Source organism: Phoca vitulina, unplaced genomic scaffold, assembly GCF_004348235.1.
Source record: "Phoca vitulina isolate PV1807 unplaced genomic scaffold, GSC_HSeal_1.0 scaffold39, whole genome shotgun sequence".
NCBI lineage: Eukaryota > Metazoa > Chordata > Mammalia > Carnivora > Phocidae > Phoca > Phoca vitulina.
Window position 1 is genome coordinate 3032291 of NW_022589742.1, and position 6444 is coordinate 3038734.

Below are 6444 nucleotides of genomic sequence, written 5' to 3' on the forward strand. Positions count from 1 at the left end.
ACATAAATTCTAAAACAGGTCTTTCTGATTAGCAAGCGGTTCTTTTTCATGGAGTGATTCAGGGACCTAGGATTGTTCTATCTCATGGATCCACCATATTTAATAAATGACTTTCAAGGTCATCAGGCTCGGCTACTTCCACCAGGAAAGAAAAAACCCAAAGAAACCACTGTGAAAGATTTTATGGACCAGTCCTGGAAGGAGTGCATGTGACTTCCTCTGATAATCCACTGGTTAGAACTCAGTCATATCACTACACTTAACTCCATGAGAAGCTGAGAAATGTAGAAATAAGAAGAAATGTTTTGGTGAGTAGCTGGCTAGTCTCTACCACAGAAACCAAGTAACTCTTATTCTATTCTAAAGATCTCACCCCACATAACACCATGTGGTGTCAAGCTATATATTTAGTTTTTTAAAAAATTTTTTATTGAGTAAACTCTGACATGGGGCTCGAACTCATGACCCAGAGATCAAGAGTTGCGTGCTCTACTGACTGAGCCAGCTGGGTGCCCCTATATATTCATTTTTCAATCAATATTAACAGTATCAGAAAATTTCTAGGTGCCATAGTTGCATATTTGGATACAAATTGGCTTTGCCAACTTTACTCTTGTCTTTGCCCTTGGAGATTTTCTAACATTTTGTTGCTGCCTTATCTGCTGTTCATCAGCTTCTACATCATGGTACTCTAGTTTGTCTAGTCTATTGTGTGGAGCTGAAATGATAATAATAAAACAAGACTTGAGGAAAAAACCAGGCATCAAGAGTCAGAAAGAAGTCATAAATCAGTACTGCGCTGGTAGAAGTACAAAGAGGGCAGGAGAAATGTCAGAAGCCTAGCTAGAAAGGAAAAATGAAGAATTTGCATGTACTGAGGGTAGAGAAAACCAGGCTCCATAACTCACAACAATTATTAGAAGTCAGGGTACTTCTGGAAACTACCCCAGTGTCTCAGAGCCAGAGCCAGAATAGAGAGTTATTTTTGTAATGCCAAAAGCAAAATGCACTAACAGAACAATTAACAGATTAGGTAGTATTCTATCTTCTTGGGGAAGATTCTTATAGCACTTTGTATATTATATGAATCAGCACAATTTGTAATTATATATATATTTTTATTATTTGTTTAATGCATATCTTTCCAACCAGACTGAAGACCATATGAGGGAAAGAACTTTATATTCATCAATGCTGAGCACAGTGCTTGACACACAGTAGTAACTGCTCAATAAATACCTGTTGAGTGGAAGAATGGATGGCTGGATGGATCACCATATTATTATCTTAGTTCAACTAAAAATTGGGTGACCTCCTAGAAGATATCCTGCAATCTTAACATTTTTTTTCTATCTAAAACTACTGCTTTTGTTTCCTAACTTTCCTCTCCTATTTCCTTTCCTATATCTGATAATTTCTATTTAGTCCCCTTCATAGGCTTCTCTTTCTCTGCTCATCTCCTAAGTATTGAGTCTCCCAGAGTTCTGCTCCTAGGCCACTCTTCTTTTGTTCTATATACCTTCCAGAGATGGTCTCTTCCAACCCAGTCAGCTTCTTGTTGATGGCTCTGATGACCCCATACAGCTACCCAAGACCTCACCTTCAAATTTCAGATGATGTGAACTGCTGGGTGTCTTCATTTTGAGTGTCAAGTTCATCTTCATTAAAACCAAACTCATCATATCTTCTTGCGAACCTGCTTCTGTTTCTGTGCTTTCTATCTGCGTTTTTGTGTGTGGAAGTGTGTTGCCCCCCTGTGCAAATATCTATCATAGCACTTAGCACGTTCTATAAGCAACTAACAACTTTTAGAACAGGGGCTATGTCTGATCTATCTTTGTGCTCCCAAGACTTAGCATAGTATATGACACAGAGCTCGTATTAGCTGAAATGAGCTCATATATGTATATGACACAGAGCTCGTATTTGCTGAAATGAGTTCATATATGTATATCATAATTACCCTTCCAGGTTCTTTAACTTGATCCCTTGAACTGTATTTGATTTCTCCCTGTTGTGTGATTATAACATTCAATCAACCACAAAATTCCATGGATTCTACCTTAAAATGTCTCACAGTCCCCTCCTTTCTGATCATTCTTCCCTTACTCAGAGTCCTTCACCCAAACTATTGTAATACTCTTAGATGTTGTGATTAAATATGATTTCTTCTCGCTAATACATCCTACAAAAGCCCCCTTCCTTCCCTCATATTCAACAGATGTTCATTGAGTGACTACTATTTGCCATGCAGTTTTTTAGAGGCTGGAAATATGACAATGAACAAGACAAAACAATTTCCCAAGGAGTCTTCATTTTATTGGGAGAGACCTAAAATTAATCAACAGTCAAAAATATACTATTTTTCCAGCCTTGTTGAGATATAATTGACATATAACATTGGATAAGTTTAAGGTATACAGCATGATGATTTGACATATATCTATCTATCTATATATATAGTAAAATTATTACCACAAAAAGGTTAGTTAGCACAACATTCACATAGTTACCAAATACGTTCTTGTTGTTAACTATAGGCACTATGCTGCACATTAGATCCCTAGAACTTATTCATCTTATAACTGGAAGTTCATACCATTTGACCACCCTTATCCATTTCTCCTACCCTTCTACCCCTGGCAACCACCATTCTGCTTTGTTTCCACAACTACTTTTTTTCTTAGATCCGCATATAAGTGAGATCATACGGTATTTATCTTTCTGTCTGACTTATTTCATTTGGCATAATGCCCCCCAGTTTCATCCATGTTGTTGCAAATGGAAGAATTTCCTTATTTTTTATGTTTGAATAAAATACCACATTTTTAATCTATCCATCTGTCAGTGGACACTTAGATTGTTTCCATGCCTTGGCTAGTGTAAATAATGCTGCAATAAACATGGGGGTGCTCATATCTCTTCAAAATAGTGATTTCATTTCCTTTGAATATATACCCAGAAGTAGGATTGCAGGATCATATGGTAGTTCTATCTTTAATTTTTTGATGAATCTCCATATTTTAAAAAATATTTTATTTATTTATTTGATTGAGAGAGAAAGAGAGAGGAGTGTGCTCATGCAGGGGGCAGGGCAGAGGGAGAGGGAGAATCGGGCTCCCCGCTGAGCAGGGAGCCCCATGCGGGACTCCATCCCAGGACCCTGGGATCATAGCTTGAGCCTAAGGCAGACGCTTAACCAACTGAGCCACCCAGGCGCCCTGAGGAACCTCCAAATTGATTTTTATAGTAGCTATACCAATTTACTCTCCCACCAACAGTGCACAAGGGTTCCCTTTTCTCCACATCTTCACCAGCACTTGTTATCTCTTGTCTTTTTGACCATAGCCATTCTAACAGGTATGAGGTGATATATCATTGTAATATTGATTTATATTTCCCTGATGATTAGTGATGTTGCACACCTTCCCATGTACTTGTTGGCTGTTTGTATGTCTTTGGAAAAAATTTTATTCAGTTCTTCTGCCCAATTTTTAATCAGATTATTTGGGTTTTGCTATTGAGCCTTATATATTTTGGATACTAACCCCTTATCAGATATATGATTTGCAAATATTTTCTCCCATTCCTTAGGTTGCCTTTTTGTTTTATTGATCATTTCCTTTGCTATGCAAAAGTTCGCTTTAGTTTTGTGTAGTCCCGTTTATTTAGTTTTGCTTTTGTTGCTTGCGTTACATATTTTATTTTATTTTATTTTTTATTTTTTATTTTTTTTTAAAGATTTTATTTATTTATTTGACAGAGAGAGAGATAGCGAGAGCAGGAACACAAGCAGGGGGAGTGGGAGAGGGAGAAGCAGGCTTCCTGCCCAGCAGGGAGCCCGATGTGGGACTCGATCCCAGGACCCTGGGATCATGACCTGAGCTGAAGGCAGACGCTTAATGACTGAGCCACCCAGGCGCCCGCGTTATATATTTTAAAACAGTATTAAATGCTAGGAAGAAAAAAAAAAATGAAGCAGGGTAAATGGATAGATGAATGGTTCCTTGAAGTGTGAGTTAGGAGATACTTAGATTGGGTAGTCAGATAAAGTGTGTTTGAAGAGGCAACATTTGAATAAAGTAAAAGAGTAAACCATGCAAATGTCTTTGGAAAAAGAGATCAACACTGAGGAAACTGTAACTCCTTTAGGTGGGAGCCTACTTTGTGTAAGCCATGTACCTGCCATGTAGTAAGCAAGAGGTCATCAGGAACCAGAGTCATGTAGGAGGTTGGAGATGGTGTTATTCAATGCCTATTGAATTTTATTCTAAGCATGATTGCAGTTATTATAAAATTGAGGGCAGTGGAGTGCCATAATTTGATCTAAGCATTAAAAGATGGCTATGCAGTTAACAGACTGTAAGGATGTATATCAATCAGCCACTGACACAATAATACTGTTTCTTCAGCAATAGGAAAGTAATAGAGAAGTTAATTCAACAGTATTCCTGTATATTTATTTAGAGATGGCATGTTGACTCAGAGCAAAATATGTAATCTTAAATTATTCTAAATCCATGGAAAGAAATGAATTTGTTATACCCAATAATAAAAATGTCAATAGTTATAAGTTATTCATTTACTTAACAAATAACTATTAAATCATTGAACCTACTATGTGCTAGGAACCAAGCTAGCCACTAGGGGAAACAACTTTAAATTGGGGGTGCAAAATAGGCACCAGGGAGATAGCACTAAAACCTCATCACATCATAAACAACCTCTAGGTCAGCCCAGAGACACAAGAAATCTATTGCATACACACTCATATTCAATGGGATAAAGTTTATGTGCTTTCCCTAAATGAGTGCAAATGCCACAGGACTAAGCTCCAATCATGTTCCTATACATTCAAATGTCCATCTGTGGTTCACTATTGCAAGAGAGAATTCAATTTATTCTACCTTCTTCTCTGGGTGACATTTCACCATGGCAGTAAAATCTTTATCCTCAAATGTTCTGTTAATTAAAATAGCATGAACTATGTGGAGAATTTTAAATTGCCGTTAAGCATATAATTTCTGAAGTCCTTTCCAGTGTCTATAAATTCCCTCTTAAATGTGCATCCATTTGTGGAGCTTTATTACTACAGAATTAAAAAATAAACAAAAAACAACAGTTACATGCAAAGCTCAAATAGACTCGGGGATTTTTTAAATCCTAAGATAATTAGTTATTTTTGATGAGGAGAAGTTCATGTTTGCACGCATCAATCAGCCTATCACATCTACTTATTTCCTACAGCAAAACGTTTTCAACAAAGAAAATCTATGAAAACATAAAAGTTAAGATGTAGCTGAAAATCATGATCCGGTCAATTCATGCCCCTCTCCACATTGGACTTTGTCTTTCCGTGAGAACTCCCTATTAAATATGTCTTTTACAGAGAGCTTGAGCGATGCACATTTAGACAGGCTTCTATTGTGATGTCAGCTTCCCAAACCCCTTCCAGATAGTTCTGGGCCGTTGATGGGTCTTATGCATTCGGGCTCACTTCTGCTCCAGAGCTCCTGCCTGCAGATTTGCTGTTGCATCCAGTATGACACTGACCTAGTGATGACCACAACCTCTTCCCCAATTGCCAGAGATGCCCACATACAAACTTTACTCACACAAAATACATACTAGTATGTTAGATTTCACAAATTTGATTGGATTGGGAGGGCACAGAGGAATGGTGTACCTTTCAGCAACACAAAGGAGGTCAAATTCAATATTTAAGCATCCCTGGTTATATTAGTTTCCTGTTGCTGCTGTAACAAATTGCCACAAACTTGGTGGATTTAAGAAATGATTTTCTTATCTTATACTCCTGGAGGTCAGAAATCTGAAAGCAGTCTCACTGGGCTAAAGTCAAGGTGTCAGCAGGCCTGGTCCCGTCTAGAAGCTCTAGGGGACAATCTGTTCTTGCCTTTTCAGCTTCTGGAGGCTGCCTGCATTCCTTGACTCATGATCCCTTTCCCCATCTTTAAAGTGCTTCACTTCAACCTCTGCTTCCTTTGTTCCATCTCCTTTTTCTGATGATGAATCTCTTGCCTCCCTCTTATAAGGACCCCTATGATGATATTGGGTCCACTGGATAATTCAGGATAATCTTCCATCTCAAGATCCTTGACTTAATCACAACTAAAAAGTCTCTTTTGCCATGTAAGGTAATATATTCACAGATTCCGGGGATTAGGATGTCAACATCTTTGGGTAGCCATTGTTTGCTTGACTGCAGTGATGAAATATTTTTTTAAAAAGTTCTTTTACCGGGCGCCTGGGTGGCTCAGTTGGTTAAGCGACTGCCTTCGGCTCAGGTCATGATCCTGGAGTCCCTGGATCGAGTCCCGCATCGGGCTCCCTGCTCGGCAGGGAGTCTGCTTCTCCCTCTGACCCTCCCCCCTCTCATGTACTCGCTCTCTCTCATTCTCTCTCTCTCAAATAAATAAATAAAAT